This window comes from Hemiscyllium ocellatum, chromosome 15, assembly GCF_020745735.1.
Source record: "Hemiscyllium ocellatum isolate sHemOce1 chromosome 15, sHemOce1.pat.X.cur, whole genome shotgun sequence".
Taxonomy (NCBI): Eukaryota; Metazoa; Chordata; class Chondrichthyes; order Orectolobiformes; family Hemiscylliidae; genus Hemiscyllium; species Hemiscyllium ocellatum.
Genome location: NC_083415.1, coordinates 43,504,858 through 43,522,551, shown reverse-complemented (window position 1 = coordinate 43,522,551; position 17,694 = coordinate 43,504,858). Strand labels below are relative to the sequence as shown.

At 38.0% G+C, this 17,694-nt stretch overlaps 1 protein-coding gene across 1 annotated transcript in view; it reads left to right on the top strand.

Annotated features, from left to right (window-relative positions):
* ptprt (protein tyrosine phosphatase receptor type T) overlaps positions 1–17,694 on the top strand; it is a 1,408,195-nt gene that overhangs the window by 834,491 nt on the left and 556,010 nt on the right. The gene's annotated exons all lie outside the window — the stretch shown is intronic.

Sequence of the window (17,694 nt, the reverse complement as noted above, 5' to 3'; positions counted from 1 at the left end):
AGTGAACTACATTATGATATTTTACACAGTAAATAGTGACAGAAGATTATAACATTATGAATTTTGCATTCTTTAAAAACACATGAGATGTTATTTAAGCCACTTTCTTTCTTCTCATATCAAAATTAAACTTCTGCCTGGAAAACATATTTAGCCTCACATTGTTTCTATGCAGCTGAAGAAAGATGATGTGCCTTTTTAGGGGGATAAAAGCACCAACTAAAATAATTAAAATAAAGCCCCCAAATTTCAAATAAGATCACAGTGGTTAGATCAAATAATGAGTTGGGTATTTTGCAGGTTAAATTCAAGATCAATTACAATTGAAATGAAGGGTAACTCAGAAAATGGTATGAGATACAGTTAAAAAGTGTTAATTAGAACAACAAATGCCTGGGAGAATTAATTAGTTATGACTCTGTTTTGGTCTGAATTTTACTTAACAAATAATGGTGAGGAACTCAATGCTTACTGTATTATAACATAAAACTCTAATCATCTACTAACATCCGCTCATCCACAGTAGAGAGATCTCAAAGTTTCTATCAGTGTACACTTGCAGCTTCCCAGGATTCACTGTTTTTGTCTTCACTGATTGGTCTCAGTTAAGATTCTATGTGATGACATGTACTTAGACTAACTATCTACTTTCATCGCTTGAAGTACACGTGAAAGGGTTGGGCAACACATCTGAGGTAAAAGTGCAATAATTGGAAATAACAGATTAATAGCACCTCTGACTCTGAAAAGAAATAATTTTACAGGCATGAAATTTCATTTCCTCAAAAGGAAATTTGTTTTAGTTTTTTAATGTAAGATTTAAAATAACATGCCTGTTTCTATTTTTTTGCCTCTCTGTTAATCAAGTAAATTTTCAAGTACGTATTTTGCTTTATTTACAATGATTTAATTGAATTTTTGTTACATTCTCCTGCTTTCTGTGTTTGAATTCTCAGTGCAAATTCTTCAATCTCATTGGTTGAGGAGTGTCCCTATTTCCTTCATAATTCACATTAATCGATTAATCAATTGATCCATCCTCAAGTTGGGTGCCTGGAGTTGGAACATTCCCCACACTGTGCATCCACCTTAGGCAAAAGTGGGTCCACAGGTGAAACATTCATGGCCAGGAAGCACATGCAGTCTGCAATCATGCTACCCAACCTGGGAGCAACATTAGAGGCAGCCGCAGAGCATGTTGAATGCAGAGGTCATATTTTCAATGCCCTTTTTTGGTTCCATGGGATTTTATCCCAGTTATAATAAAAATGGTAAGGCCTTCTAGCCATCAACCCTTATAATCCCTCAGTTCCCACACAGTACCCAATACCCATCACCCTTCATCCACTTCCATGCCAAGGTATGTCTCTCCACCAGTCCTCAGGCTGCGCATTTCATCTATGCCATGTTATAGTCTTCCCTCCATGCTCCAACAGTCCACAGTGACACACATGTTAGAATACTCAACTCTTTGAACCTTCCATGGCTCCTCATACCTTCCATGATAGGTGTGAGTTGTTGGATATAGACTATGTTATGGTGTGATTCTCCAACCCTCAAAAACCATGGCCTTTATGCTCCGGTAAAATTCTCTGTTCCTCAACCAACTCCCGAACCCTTCACACAAGTGCAAGTTGTCTCCCTTCACCTGGAACCTGTGGGCCCTCATGACTACTCAGCCAAGCTGTGATGCTTTCATGCACATTCACTCACTATACATTGTTTAAAAACAATGAACCCTGTAGTGGCAATAATGTGGGTAAAAGAAAAGCTTCAGAAACAGTTATACATTCATAATGTGCTTGTATGTTATTTAAAAAAGTCAATTTGCTACAAATTAATAGAAGTGTTCATCACCCAGCTCCTTCAAAATGATAGCAGAAACTGTAAGCACTTGAAACTCTTATTTTTATATGAATCAAAATTGTGCAATTGATAACAGAGTACAGAGAACCAGAGCTGGTAATTCAGCAATGTTTTCCCTGAGGTTGAGCTGTTTCAACAGGCTAATGGATTTCTGGATTTGTAGTCAAGCTTCTTCCTGTAATATGCTGGGAGCATGGGGGAACCTTTTGATCTTAATTTTCAAACATTCCATCATGTAGACTATGTTTCGTGATGATATTAAAGTGTAGTGAACTACAATTCTGTAAAAGCTAACCTACCTCAATGAAAATTGTGGAGGACACGTTGATCTCCCTGCCAAAAGTGTCCAGCAGGTTGGGTATAGAAGGTGTGGGCTCATGTCTCATACCAGCCTGTACTCTTCAAAGGCAATCTGAAAAGCATAAAGCCTGGGGATGCACCTGAGAATACTGGAATCTCCTGCCATTTTAAAATTTCCCTCAATTCATTCCAACTCAGCAAGAATCCAACCTTACAAATCATCACTAACAAACCTGTAAAGTATCCTTTGGCAACTGTCCATAAGTGAACAGTGATAACCATATCTTTAGCCCCAGGACAAAATTCAAGCCATTATGTTTTTTCATTGTTATTGAATGTATACATTTAATCAATATACATAATTATCACAGGAGTGAGTGGATAAAGAGTAATAGAACATATGATTTTCCTTTTGATAGTGCTTTGAAGAAACTAGATTTAGACTGAACAAGACATTGAATGTTCTCAAGAAGAAAATAAATATAGTTCTTAGGGCTAAAAGGATCAAAGGGTATGGGGCAAAATTGGGAACTGAGTTTGGTTATCAACCATGAATATACTGAATGATGGAACAGACTCAAAGGGCTGAATGGTCTCCTCCTGTTCCTATTTTCTCTGTCTTGATGAAGGTGGAAATGTTTCATTGTCCTGTTAATGTGTGACAAAATGTAATTTGTCAGGTTCTTTTTAAGACCTTAAATTCAAATTGTTTTAATTTACATATTCTTAGGTCATTGAGAAATGAATTGCTCTTTAGCACCGTGAAATCAATTTCAGAGCTCTTTCCTCTTTTGTAACCATTTCTCGGTAATTATTGATGTATTTCATGATATTTTTTGCTTTCAGTTTTATACATTTTCTCCAAGCAATTAAAGATACACAAATGTAGTAAAATTAGTTGTAATTTGCTGAAACTTTGTAAGAAATTATGATGCACACAACCCAAGGAATGATTTTTCAGCTGCTGTCACATTTACCCTTGAAATGGGAGCATACTGTATATTAGCTGCAAGCTCAAACTTTGAGGAGGCCTCAAAAGGGAAGGAAGGCACTCTTTCCTTCCTGAGGAATTTCACTCGGGATCCGACTGAAATTATGAGATTCTGCAGCAATTTTTCAATATCAGCATGCACACATGCCTCCTGGCCATTGTCATCCTGCAGTGGCCAGCCAAATCTGCTGAATATTATTTAGATAACTCCTCAGAGTCATTTTTATATAATTATTTTGTTCTATGAATTCAAGTGATCAAGATTGGTTTCTCTTTCAAATGTTGTTCCAGGTCGCTCCAAAATACATAGTAACTATTCCTGATATGGAATCGTTCACATTAACAGGCTTCAATAGCTCAAATCGAAATGAGTGACTGGTGCAGATTGGTGGAAAATATTTACAGTGCCATTATTATTGTACAATACCAGGTTATAGTCCGATAGATTTATTTGGAAGCACTAGCTTTCGGAGCGCTGCTCCTTAACGGCGCTTTGAAGGCTAGTGCTTCCAAATAAACCTGTTGGTCTATAACCTGGTGTTGTGAGATTTTTAACTTTGTCCATTGTAGTCCAACAATGGCACCTCCAAGTCACTATCATTGTAGATTGCTTCTTGATCAGTCACTTGGTCATTTAGGATTTGCAGTTTAATGATTTTTGAGAAGATTTGTAGTTCAGGTTGAGGTTCTGAATGAGCTGGAAGGTTCATTTCCAGACGTTTCGTCACCCTACTAAGTAACATCTTCAGTGGGCCTCAGATGAAGCACTGCTGATAAGTCCTGCTTTCTATTTATATGTTTGGGTTTCTTTGGGTTGGTGATGTAATTTCCTGTGGTGAAGTCACTTCCTGTTCTTTTTCTCAGGGAGTGGTAGATGGGGTCTAACTCGATGTGTTTGTTGATAGAGTTCCCGTTGGAATGCCATGCTTCTAGGAATTCTCATACGTGTCTTTGGCTTGGCCTAGGATAGATGTGTTATCCCAGTCGAAGTGGCGTCCTTCCTCAGCTGTATGTAAGGATACTAGTAAGAAAAGGTCATGTCTTTTTGTGGCTATTTGGTGTTCATGTATCCTGGTGGCTAGTTTTCTGCCTATTTGTCCAATGTAGTGTTTGTTACAGTCCTAGCACGGTATTTCATAAATGACATTAGTTTTGATTGTCTGTGTAGGGTCTTTCAAGTTCATTAGCTGCTGTTTTAGTGTGTTGGTAGGTTTGTGGGCTACCAGGATGCCAAGGGGTCTGACTAGTCTGGCAGTAATTTTCGAGATGTATTTGATGTAGGGGAGAGGACATTACCAAAGAAACCCAAACATACAAATAGAAAGCAGGACTTATCAGCAGTGCTTCGCCTGAGGCCCACAAAAGATGTTACCTAGTAGGGTGACAAAACATCTGGAAATGAACCTTCCGGCTCAGCGAGAAAACCTACAATTGCAGTTAAATCTGGTGTTTTCTGGTCTTTTCATTAATGGATATAAAAATGAAGCTTACTTTCCATGGAAACCTTTAAACAGTCATGGACAGCTCAAGATTCTATGGCCCATTAACAATTGCGGCAGCTTGTCAAACTGAAAACAGATTCAACCCTATCCAAAAGCTGCAACACAAGATAGACAAAAGCTTAAAGTAACTTAGGGAAAGAATGATCTTAGAAATTCTTTTCTGACATTCCTAGGTGATTAAACTTGGGTTAGGAGTTCACTCTGATGATGATAATTACTTATAGTGACCATCTTTTGTGAGAAATTCCAAGCAACTTCTGAAACCTGATTGTTGAGCCTGATGGAACAAACAAAGTATGCACTTATCTTTTGATAATGTGTCCTTGAGTTGCCTGGATAGGAGCCTTTTATTTGAAACAACAGAGTCTAGTCTAGGAACCATTGTAGCCACTGTCTGAATGGATCAAGGTAGAAACCACATCTCCTTTTTAGGTGGTGGGTAGGTTGTAGTGTTGAGTTCGGCAAGGCCAGGCTGGTTCTGTTGGTTTGCTGACCGGTGGGTTGGGTGGAAAATAGGTCTAGCAGGGTTAGGTCATTGGTGGTGATAGTCAGGTGGGTGAAGGTGGGACACCCTTGCCAGATCTTGAGGGGGTAAGGGTATCTGTATGACAGGGTTGGGTCTGCCAGAGGATGGCAGGTTAGGGTCAGGCTCTGGATCCATTGAGGAGGTTTTGCGCCCAGCAAGGCCGGTTTGAATTTTAGGGATGGTGGGGGGGGGGGCACGTGGAATAGTGCCAGGTTGGGATGGATGTTGGCTCTGGTAGGCTGAGGCCAGTGTGGGAGTGGATCTGGGGATGAGTTTGACAGGTTTGAGAGGTCCCTGTGGTCAAGGCTCATCTGCACTTCAGGACATTAGTTGTGAGTTGATGGGTGAGCTTAATAGTTATCTGGGAGTTAAAGTTAGATTTTCATTGTTTTATTTCTGAGTAACCTATTAAGCTCAAATGAGTCAGAATCCTCTGAAATCTCTGACTTTCTCAAAGGAGCAGGATGGAGTATTCTGACTGAGACCTGACCAAGGTCTTGTACAAGTGTTACAATGGGCTTGTGTGTTTTGGGTCATTTAGAAGGGTACGATTTTAAACTTTCACACTGAAAGCTGTGTTAGCCAGTTTTGCATCTTCATTGAGAATGTCTTGTTTCATAATAAATCAATAATTTAGTGTCAATTAAAAATAGGGAAAAGCATATAACTGGCCATGTCAGTAACCAACAGTCAAAACAATTAATTTTGTTTTTTGATCTGTGAAGTAGTGGAATCAAAGAGAAATTGACCCGTCCTTCTATTTTGGTCATAATTCAAGGGCAAAATCCTCTGTCTTGTTTAAATTTGGCTGTGTTGTAAATGTATATCAGCTCCTTATTTTCCCTGTCACTTCACAGCATTGTTCATGAAGCTCGAACAATGTAGCACTGAAATTCCAAGAGCTGTTTCTTCCTCCACCTTTTTTTGAAAGTAGCACACTATGTTTCTAAATTAAATTAAATCAGGCACAATGCCATTCCCCAGTCCATCAAGATGTAGTTGAGCAGAGTGTGCAGTGCTAATGCACAGAGGAGGAAATGTTAACCCAGTAACGCTTGTGAGTTTGGGTTGGGATAGAAATAAATAAAATCACAGGTAAGTGCATTTACAGAGGAACCTCAATTATCCAGCATTCGATTATCCAAATGTCAGATTATCCAGCAAAATCGCAAGGTGCCGATGCTCAGCTAAACAATGTTATCTGGCATTCAATTATCCGCAATTCTATTAACCGATCGAAATGCTCCCCGCCCGTGTCATTCGGATAATTGAGGTTCCGCTGTACATTAGTATTGCGGACAGGATGTTTTTCCTCGAGACCAAACAACCTTCTTTCTATATCACCCCATCATCTGTGTCCTTCAGCAATTTCTAACTTGTAATCACTGGTCTGAATGTGACTCCCTGCAATCTCTGACATTCCCCTATCATCTTCAATTCACCACCTGCAACTTGTAATTCCTGCAAAATTTCTGATTGGCCCTCAAGTGACCTTTGATCCACTCTGAGTCTCTGACCCTGTATTTCTGCAGTCACTGACCCATTTATTTGACATCCACTCCACAGCTGGCCAACAAGCAAAAAAAAAACTGTCTGCCATGTGACTGTCCGGTGGAGACCTACTAACCAAATCGATACAAAAAGAACTGCAGTTAAATCCTGGGCACACAGGAAATGCTTAGAACCTGTACCAGGTATAAAAATAATTAATAAATGAGGACAATTCAGATAACATTAAAGAAGGAAAATATATAGGGATGTTGTGAAATTTGAAAGGGTTCGATATTGCCAGAGATTGAGCTAGAGGAAGAGACTGAAGATGTTGTGGCTATTTTCCCTGGTGTGTCAGAGGCTGAGGGGTGACCTTTTAGAGGTTTATAAAATGATGAGGGGCATGGATAAGGTGATTAGACAAGGTATTTTCCCCAAGGTGGGGGAGTCCAAAACTAGAGGACATAGGTCTAAGGTGAGAGGAGGAAGATTTAAAAGTGATCTAAGGGGTGACTTTTTCACACAGAGGGTGTTGCGAGTATGGAATGAGCTGGCAGAGGAAGTGGTGGAGGCTGATTCAATTACAACATTTAAAAGGTATCTGGATGGGTTTATGAATAGGAAGGGTTTGGAGGGATATGGGCCAAATGCTGGCTAATGGGACTAGATTAGGTTAGGATAGCTGATCAGCATGGACGAGTTGGACCGAAGGGTCTGTTTCTGTGTTGTACAGCTGTATGGATGCTAGAATGTTAAGGACATGTTGTATAGTCATCCTTCAAGGACAAAGGATGATGTTATGAGTCGGAAAAAAAAACTGTTGGTTTTGCAAACCAGAAAATATCTTGAATGCGGAAGAATAGAATTAATAGTTTATTTAATTTCCTTACAAATATTTTGACGATAGGTTTAGAAATGTTTCTCAAGCAGCAATATAGCCTGTAAATGAATAACTTAACAGTCATAAGTTTGGGATCATGTGTGCCTATTTCTAATTATGATGTGGAGGTGTCGGTGTTGAACTGGAGTGGACAAAGTTTAAAAAGCATGATTTTTAACATGACACCATTTTGTTTCTGAGCAATAGCCTAAAGGAAGAAGTGGTTCAGTGATGTCATTACAGCCTGACATACAATGGATCGATAAATCCTTGCATACTTAGGGTTGTTTGATGTTAGTCCTACAGGCAACACAACTCCAAGTCCTTCCTTTCCTTTATCATAGAAGTCTTGGATAATAGCACACAGGAGAATGTGGATAAGATTCTAAATTTAGGTAAGATTGCAGACATCATCAAGTCTTTGAATTTCATAAACCTCCCAAAATGATGGCTTCCTAATTGGATTGTATTCAGCTCTCTGGGATTTGATTGTCTAAGGCATGCTATTTCTTGCAGTTTTTGCTTTATTTCTGGTTTTCACTTTGGGCTTTTGGGAATATTTGAATTATAGAGGTTTATAATGCTTTCTCTCTGTCAGATTTCCTTTTCCAAGATAATGACTTACATAATAATGATGGTTTCTCTCTCCAATCTTCACTGGATATGTGAATGCACTTAGTCTCTTTATAACAATTCCAATCTCGTAATTACCTGGGTGATTTTCACCATGATCTTCTGAGTAGTGCTGAACTTCTTAGGTTTCATGTATCATAACTCCTATTCATTCGTTCTTACTTTTCTCTTTTTGATTGATGTTGAGCTTAAGCCAAATGTGCTCTGACTTGTATTTTTATTACATAACATAAGGTTAGCAATCCTTTGCAGACTGTGTTGTTATTGTGTAAGGGAACAGAATTGTCTAAACTTGTTGAAGTAAAATATGCGAATTACTGCCTAGTTTCTCACTGAAAAAAACATTTTTGCGAAGAACTCTCCAGAATCTCCATTTCATTTAGCACCATGTCATACTGGCTGATATGGCGACATTAGCGTGCATGTAACTCCACTCATACTTAGAAATATATCAAACTCTTCTGACTTAAATAGTGGACCATGAACCGTCCCCAACACCTTTAGCAACACATAAGTTATAAATCAGTGTCTCAAAACGTCAATAAAAGTTTGTGCTTGTGGTATTCGTTGCAGACATAATGTTTTTGCCTTAGTCATAGTTATTGGTCAAACATTTTCCCTTCTGGTTCAGAGAATTTCAGAATTTAATTCCAGTGGCTTGCTTGTGTTTGGCCATCGAATTAAAGGAATTGACTGAGATATACTTCACATCTTTTCAACAACTCTTCAATGTCTTTATCAATCTTTGAATACCAAAAATGGCTTCTTGCTCTTGTTTTCACATGGACTATCCCTATTTGCACCTAATGTAATATCTCTCAGAATCTTTGCCTAAACTCTGATGAAATAATGATTCTTCAACCTCCATGGGAGACAGCCTTGTTATCCAACAGTTCATTTCTACATGTGAAATGTTTCTGTAATTTCTCATTTTCATGTTCTTGGTCAACAATCAAACACTTTACTGAGCATCACTTTCATGCAGTTTTCTTCACAAATTTTCCTGGCAGACATTGGCATGTCATTTTTGAATTTGAAATAAGTCACAGTTACCTTACTTTCCAGAACTGACTCAATCTTCAGAGAAATCTTTAAATAATGTGTTAGCATAATTTACTGGCTTATGATGTTTAATATCACATTAGTGGCTAATTTTATTTTTGGTCCTCCTTACTCATAGACCAGTTTGTGTCCTCTTGGCATTTTCCATTGAAAAATGTCCTTTTCCTGACCACTATTGTAAATAACGTGGTGTTTAAATTTACTTGCATCAGACAATTTCTTCTCATCAGGGAGACTTTGTTCCATCCTATAAGTATCAATGACAAGTAATTGGATCCATTATTGTATTCTACCCAATACTCGATTATCTATGGTAAGATGAGATTTACACTCTTGTGAGTGAATGTGAACAGGCTTTGTTGAACATAAGTACATACTAAAGATGGTAAGAATGGAATCTTACAGACTTAAGTTCCAAGTTTTTTGAGATTTAACGTCAGTCCAATATAGTTTCTAAGAAACATGTACAGTAGCTGTTCCTTGCGTTAAGGTATAATTACCCTTTTAGCTACATTTCTTCCAGGTTCTATTAACATATAGACATTTAACTCTTTAATCTGACATCCCACCACATCATCCAAAAGACTCTCTCACTTGTGGCATTAATCCCCACAATATTCTCAGCCCTCTTGGAGGATTACATTCTCCTCTCTGCAGACATATACATTTCTATAAGTCCATTGAAAAGTAGAAGTGCGTTATTGTTGATGAGGTGGCAGCTAAAATCTATAAGAAGTTCCTGCATAATACTGTGTCCTGTAGGCTAGATAGCAAATTGTTTTCCTCCCCTATGTATTTCAAAGACGTTTTATTTCAGAATCTGTAGTTTTATCAGTAACAATGAGTCAGACTGTTTGACTAAGATCAAATGATCAAGCCCAAACCTTGAAGCATTGTTGACAGTTAAAGTTCAGGCTTGACAGTATTAGGAAATGGAAAGAAAGAGGAGACAATCTAACAGAAATGGAGAGGGATGTCCAGACAAAAAAATATGCCAGACATTTTAATTGAAGGCACATAGGAAGGATGAAGAAATAAATTATTATTTTCATTACTTTTTGTTAAATTATGAAACTTTTATTGACACATGCTGGCATAAATTTTTTTTACATCAAGATTGCCCTGGAAATTTTAGTCATATATAAGTTTTGGGTCTGATTGCAATAAAAAATAAATAAGTAACACAATCTATTAAATGTGAAGGTATTGTTGATAATTGGTTTGTTCTGTATAATCTGGGAATTTATGTACATGTCACATTTTATGGTTATATAAAACTTGCTAGGAGAGTGTTGTCGTGTATTGGAAAATCTAAGCGTTTTGCATCACCTCTCCATTCAGAAGGTGTGAATGAAGTCAATACAATGATGGCTACATGCAGTGTAATATGTATCAAGAGTGTGGTGCTGGAAAAGCACAGCAGGTCAGGCAGCATCTGAGGAGCAGGAGAATCAACATGTCGGACATAAGCCCTTCATCAGGAATGATCTCCAGCATCTGCAGTCTTCACTTTCTCCTAGTGTAATATGTATATCTTACTCAGTGCAATAGACAACAAATCCTTCACAACAGAAGACCTAAGCATGAAGAGATGCTAAATGAAAATTAGCTTTCAGTATTAATACTCTGTAAAGATAATTTCTATGCTATGAATGAAGAATCTTGGGCAATAATTTCTGGAACATATGTTCAAGTTCAGCTATGTTGAGAGAAATTTTGGATCAGATTTTGTGTATTAAGATTTAATCTTGTTAAGTTTTAAGTATTGAAAGCAGAGAATTTGTCTTAGTTGAGTCAGAAGTCAAGTGCAAGAACAAAAATCAGAGTATTAGGATTCAGAAGACCAAAGAAGAGATGGTGTATATGACCTTGTTAGACTCTGTTGAGAACTCAATTTTCCTGTTGCCAAAATAAGCAAAAAAAATCATAAATACAGCTGGATGTATGAGTCACAAATTATTCATGAAACTGGGTCATTGTTGAAAGTGAATTTTTTTTGTATCATAGATCAATTGCCATTTGATCAAGTTGTCACCTCCTTGTAAAATTGACATCAATCGATGCATTCACTTGATGAAAAACAGCTAAGTTGTTATGAATTTTCTCCATGTCAATTTGAAAAGGACTAACTTTTCTGAGCAACCACAACACTTTCAAATTTATATGCTGTAAGCATCATCATAAAACTGTGAACCTAGCTGTGCTGATCATACAATAGTTCTAAACTAAGTTATATTGTATTATACTCAACAGCTTAACTATAATTATCAAAGAACATTTACTTATATGAATCAGAACCAGAAGTAGGTATCTTAGCCCCTTGAACTTGTTTCACCATTCTATAAGACTATAGCTAAGCTGATAACAATCTGAAATCGACATTCCCACCTATCCACAATAAAGGTTTAAGGTCTTGTGTATCAGGACTCCAGCTACCTCTACTCTAAAAATATTCAAGGACTCATTTTCACCACCTTTTCATGAATAGAGTTCCAAAGAATCCCAAACTGTTTTAAATGGGTGACCCCTGATTTTAAACAACCACCACCTAGTTCGAGATTCTCCCACCCAAGAGGAAACATCATCAGAAGATCTGCCCGATCAAGACCCCTTGGAACTTTATACATTTCAAACAAGTTGCTTCTTACTCTTCTAAATTCTAGTGGGTACAAACACAAAGCCTTTCCTCAGAAAACAACCCTCCCATTCCAGGTATTATTCTACTAAAATTTCTGAACTGCCTCCAAGGCATTTACATTGCTCCTTAAATATGTGGTCAATACCGTGCACAGTACTTCAGATGCGGTTTCATAGTGCTCTGTACAACTGAAGCATGACCTCCTGACTTTGTAGTCAATTTCCCTCACAATCCATTAACTTTGTTAATTACTTGCAGTACCTGCATACTAGTCTTCTGTGATTCATACACTTGGATCTCCAGATCACTCTACATCTCAGAGCTCTGCAATCTCACAGCATTTAGATAGTTTTCTTTTATTCTTCCTATCAAAACTGGATAATTTCACATTTGTTTTCACAATGTACTCCATTTCCTACTAACTTAACCTTATTTTAAAATATTTATTCATTTTATGGGAAGTCTGTGTTGCCAGCATTTATTGCCCATCCCTAAATGCCCCTTGAGAAAGTGGTGATGGGCTGCCTTCTTGAACTGCTGCAGTCCACCTGCTGTGGGTTGACTTGCAATGTCATGAGGGAGGGAATTTGACCCAGCAATATTTCAAATATCAATTTTCAACCTCTTCACAACTTACTTTCCAACCTCTCTTTGTATTATATGTCAACCATACCTTCCTTCTCTTCATCTAAGTCCTTGATATAAGTTATGAATAGTTAACATCCCAGCACTGATTCTAGTGGCACATCACTCAATATATCTGACCAACATAAAAAAGACCCATTTATTCCAAATCTTTGTTCTCTGTTAGCCAATCTTTTATTCATGCTAATATGTTACCAAACACCATTTTTTGCAATATTCTTAGATGTGCCACCTTATCAAATGCCTTCTCAAACTAAATGTAAAGTACATCCACCAGTCTTATTTTATTTGCAGCATATGTTACTTCCTGGAAGAACTCCAATAGTTTGACCAACTGCAATTTCCCTTTCACAAAACTATATTAAAACTGCCTGATTATCTTGAAGTTATCTCAGAGCCTGACTACAATATCTTTAATAATAGCTTCCAATATTTTCTGTGGTAGAGGTTAAAGTAATTGAGCTGTAGTGTCCTGCTTTCTCTCTTCCTCACTTTTGAATGAAGGTATTGCATTCACTCTCTTTGAAAGTAATGGGATCATCACCAAATCAAGGGAGTACTGTAAAGACGCTAGGGCGAATTCCATCAGGAAGTGAGCAATTGTCAGACAGCAGCTGCAACGATTTAGTCAGTACCACTTCTCTATTATTTTCCTGAGTTCTTCCCTCCCCTCTATTTCCTGATTTCTTTCTGTTTCTGGGATCTTTCTTATATCCCCTAAGTGAAAACTTATGTACAATACCTGTTTAATTCATCTGTTGTTTCCTTACTTTCCATCATTAGTTCTCCAGTCTGATTACCTACAAGACCAATGCCTACTTTGTTCACTGTTTTCTTTTTTAGATATTCATAGAAACTCCAACTAGCTTTTATCTTTCTAGATAGCTTTCTCTCATACTCTATTTCCCCTTTTTATTGATGTTTTAGTATTTGTTTTTGCTTTTGTAAAATATTCTGCCCACTATTCTGACCTGCTAACAGACTTTTGTACCAGTATATGCTTTTTCTTTAAGTTTGATTTTATATTTAACATTTCTAGTTCACCATAAATGGTAGGTTTCTTGGATTTTTTCTTGGAGAAAGTGAGGACTGCAGATGCTGGAGATCAGAGCTGAAAATGTGTTGCTGGAAAAGCGCAGCAGGTCAGGCAGCATCCAAGGAGCAGGAGAATCGACATTTCGGACATGAGCCCTTCTTCAGGAACCTTCTTTGGAATTTTTCTTGCCAATTGAAATTATCGTTAGACTATTAATCCAGTAAGCAAGATAATGTTCCAGAGACTTGCATTCAAATCCAGCCAGAATTTGAATTAAATTAAAAATCTGGATTTAGGAGTCTAAAGATGGCCATGAAACTGTTATCCATTTTCAAGAAAACCCATCTGCTTCACTAACTTTCTTAAAGGAACTGTTATCCTTACCTGGCTTGGCCCTACATGTGACTCCAGACTCACAGAAATGTGGTTAACACTTAACAGCCCTGGGAAATTAGGAGTGGGTAATAAATAGTGTATATACTCGAGTAATAGTCACATTTTTTTTAGTACTTTTTAAAGTTAAATTTATGGGGTCGACTATTACATGGATGCTACTTTTGAGGGACTGAGATTCATGCCCATTAAACTTTATACTGTATCATTAGCAGAAGTCCAACTGATCTCTAAACAAACAAAGAAAAAGCACAATAAATTATGGTACTTCTGAAAACTCAGAGCAGAGCATGACGATCAGTAGACTGGAAGACCCGGAGCAGAGCAGGATGATCAGCGGACTGGAAGACCCAGAACAGAGTGGGATGATAAGTGGATTGGAAGACCCAATGCAGGGCGGGATAACCAGCAGACGAGAAGACCCAGAGGAGGGTGGGATGGCTAGCGGACTGCAAGACCGGAGCAGAGCAGGATGACCCGCAGAACGGAAACCCAGAGTAGAGCGGGATGACCAGCAGACAGGAAAACCCAGAGTAGAGCGGGATGACCCACAGACAGGACAACCCAGATTAGAGCGGGATGACCAGCAGACCGGAAAACCCAGAGTAGAGCGGGATGACCAGCAGACTGGAAAACCCAGACCGGAGCGGGATGACCAGCAGACCAGAAAACCCAGAGTAGAGCGTGATGACCAGCAGACCGGAAAACCCAGAGTAGAGCGTGATGACCAGCAGACCGGAAAACCCAGACCGGAGCGGGATGACCAGCAGACTGGAAAACCCAGAGTAGAGCGTGATGACCAGCAGACCAGAAAACCCAGAGCGGAGCGGGATGACCAGCAGACCAGAAAACCCAGAGCAGAGCGGGATGACCAGCAGACCGGAAAACCCAGAGTAGAGCGGGATGACCAGCAGACCGGAAAACCCAGACCGGAGCGGGATGACCAGCAGACCAGAAAACCCAGAGCAGAGCGGGATGATCAGCAGACTAACTCATAAAAATTGATCTGTTATCTGTGAGGAACTAAGGTCGACTTTTACACGAGATATATGGGAAAATCCATATTTTTTGGCCAAAAGTAGGAGATCGACTTTTACATGAGATCGATTGTTACTCGAATATGTACGATACTGATCTGGCCAGTTCAATCCCAATAATCTTTTTAAATTCTGAAATATCACCATAAACGTTTGCCATTGCATCTTTTGAACTATCATTTAACCTGATTTGCCAATTCAATTTCAACAGATATACTTTAATGCCCTCAAACTTCCCTTCATTTACGTTTTTAAAAAATGTCAGACTCACTAGTCTTTTTCTCAAACTGAATACAAAATTCAATTGTATAATGGTTGCTGTGACCCTGGTGGGGGAAGCGGGCCTTCGTTATAATTATTTATCCTATCTCATTTCGCAATATCAAGTCGAGTATAGCCTGCTCTCTGGTTGGCTCCAGAACACACTATTCTAACAGACTACCTGCAAACATTCCATAAGCCATTTATGCAGATTGCCTTTACCATCTGACTTTCCTTTTGATATGTAGATTAAAATCTCCCATGATTATTGACACACCTTTCTGACAAGCTCCCTATTATTTCGTGACCATCCTTCTGTGTGGATATTTCAGTGTGCATGTACACCACTCCCTCAAGTGAATTTTTTCTTTTATAATTTTTCATATCTACCCTAACTGTTTCCGCATCTTGGTTTCTTGAACTGAGGTCATCCCTCTCAATCATGCCATCATTCTGAAATATCCTGTACCCTTAAAGATTCAGGTCCCAATCCATGTTACCCTGCAGCCATGCTTCTATAATGGCTATCAGATTGTAATTACTAATTTCTAATTTCATTCTCATTTTAACCATTTTATTTCAAGTGCTGTGTGCGTTCAGATACACAGTCTTTGTATTATCCTCTATATAAATTCTAGTCTTTGAGTCATCATTCATCTCTTTAATCTGATTTTCCTGATACCAAGTTGCATGTAATTCAGGTAATAATGCAGGGATGTTGGCCTTTGAGGCTTTGCTTCTTGATTTGGTGCTGAATTTCAAAATTATTGCTATGTATGTGATTCATTTGACAACTTATTTTAGCTTTGAACACCATAACATGTTTGTATTCAACATATTTATGGAAAAGCAATAGTGAAATAGCATTTTTAAAATAGAGTTTGTTTATATAGAAAGACTCAAAACCAACAGTCATCAAAGATGAAATTGTTTCATCATAGCTTTTGCCTTAGTTGGCACAAGTCCATAGTCCAGATCTGTCTCTACCACAACCTAATTAGGACCATGTTAGTCATCTCAGTATTGGGGGAAAATGACAACAAAAGCAGCATAATGAATTATACAATTGATGACCAAATAACATTTAAGCCCTGATATCACAGGCCTGTTGCCTGAATTTTGTATGTAATGTTAGCCATAACAGATTTTGTATACTTAGAATAGATTACACAATAGGAATATAATTGCAAGTGTAATAGATACTTAGTGGCATCATTATTTTATGGATGATGTGACAAATTATTTCATAAAGCAACAAATCAAGGAGTTGGAGGTGGTACAGACTGGTGAGACTTTGCAAACAAAGTGATAATTTGCACCCACTAATAACCTGAGGTCTTTAATGGAGACTTGACATGAAATAGTACTGGGAACTGAAGGAGCCAATATACCTATTCTGAACCCAGAAGGATCACCCAACTGCTGAGTGAACTGAAAACTGATGATGGGTGATAGACTTTCCTGGGAATGAAATAGATACTCTTGGTTAACCTCAAATGATGAAGGTACTGATGATTTCACCTTCCTGATACCATACCAGTTGAAGCAGGTTTGATATATTTTGCCCTACTGGGGGCACATCTTGTACCAGCATGAGTTTTATGGGGTCTTAGGTTCCCAAGATTGAGTGGATGCTTCCAGGACATAGGTCACCCAGTTCCTTTCTCTATATTGGGATCCATTGGCACGCTCTTTAAATGATGATTTTCCTCCAGCAGCTATCTGCCAAACAAAGACAGTTAAAATCTAATCCTGCACTCAGATAAGGTAATTAATTGAATGTAAAATATTTTGGCCTCAAGAAATACTCAGTTGAGAAATGATTGTTTTCTTTTACTATCATCTGTAATTCCTTCTTTGTTCCATTCTGAGAGCTATTGAAACATTTCAGTGGCTTCATTCGCAAAAAAAACTATGAGCGTTGTCTAACATTTAGAAACTTTATGATGGATGTTTTTGTGTTTATTTGATTTATAGCACTGAAAGTCCAAGGTCTACATGAAATAGTTACATGTTTGATTTATGCAGACATTCTCACCAAGGTGCAATAAAAGACTAGTTGTTCTGTGCAACTTGTTTGTGCCTGTGGCAAAAGAAAATATCAGAAGAGGCATGGGTAAAACCTACTGCTCCATCTGGAAATGAGCATAGAAAAGCGACTATAGTATTGGAGGTGAAAAGGCAATTCATGTTCTTTCAAAGTATTCATGTCAGGACCAGAAAAAAAAAGATATTGAAGATCCTAGTTTTGACTTTTAAAGCAGTAGCCAGTTAAATATCAGACACATTTTACATTCTAATGTAACTGAAAACCTGATTCTTATTGAATTAGGTAGTTGTTATCATGTCTGCAAGGGTCTATATTTTCTCCTCGGCTGCAACTCAATATTTGAAAAAAGACATCTGTTTTATTAATGTACAGATCTGAGTTTA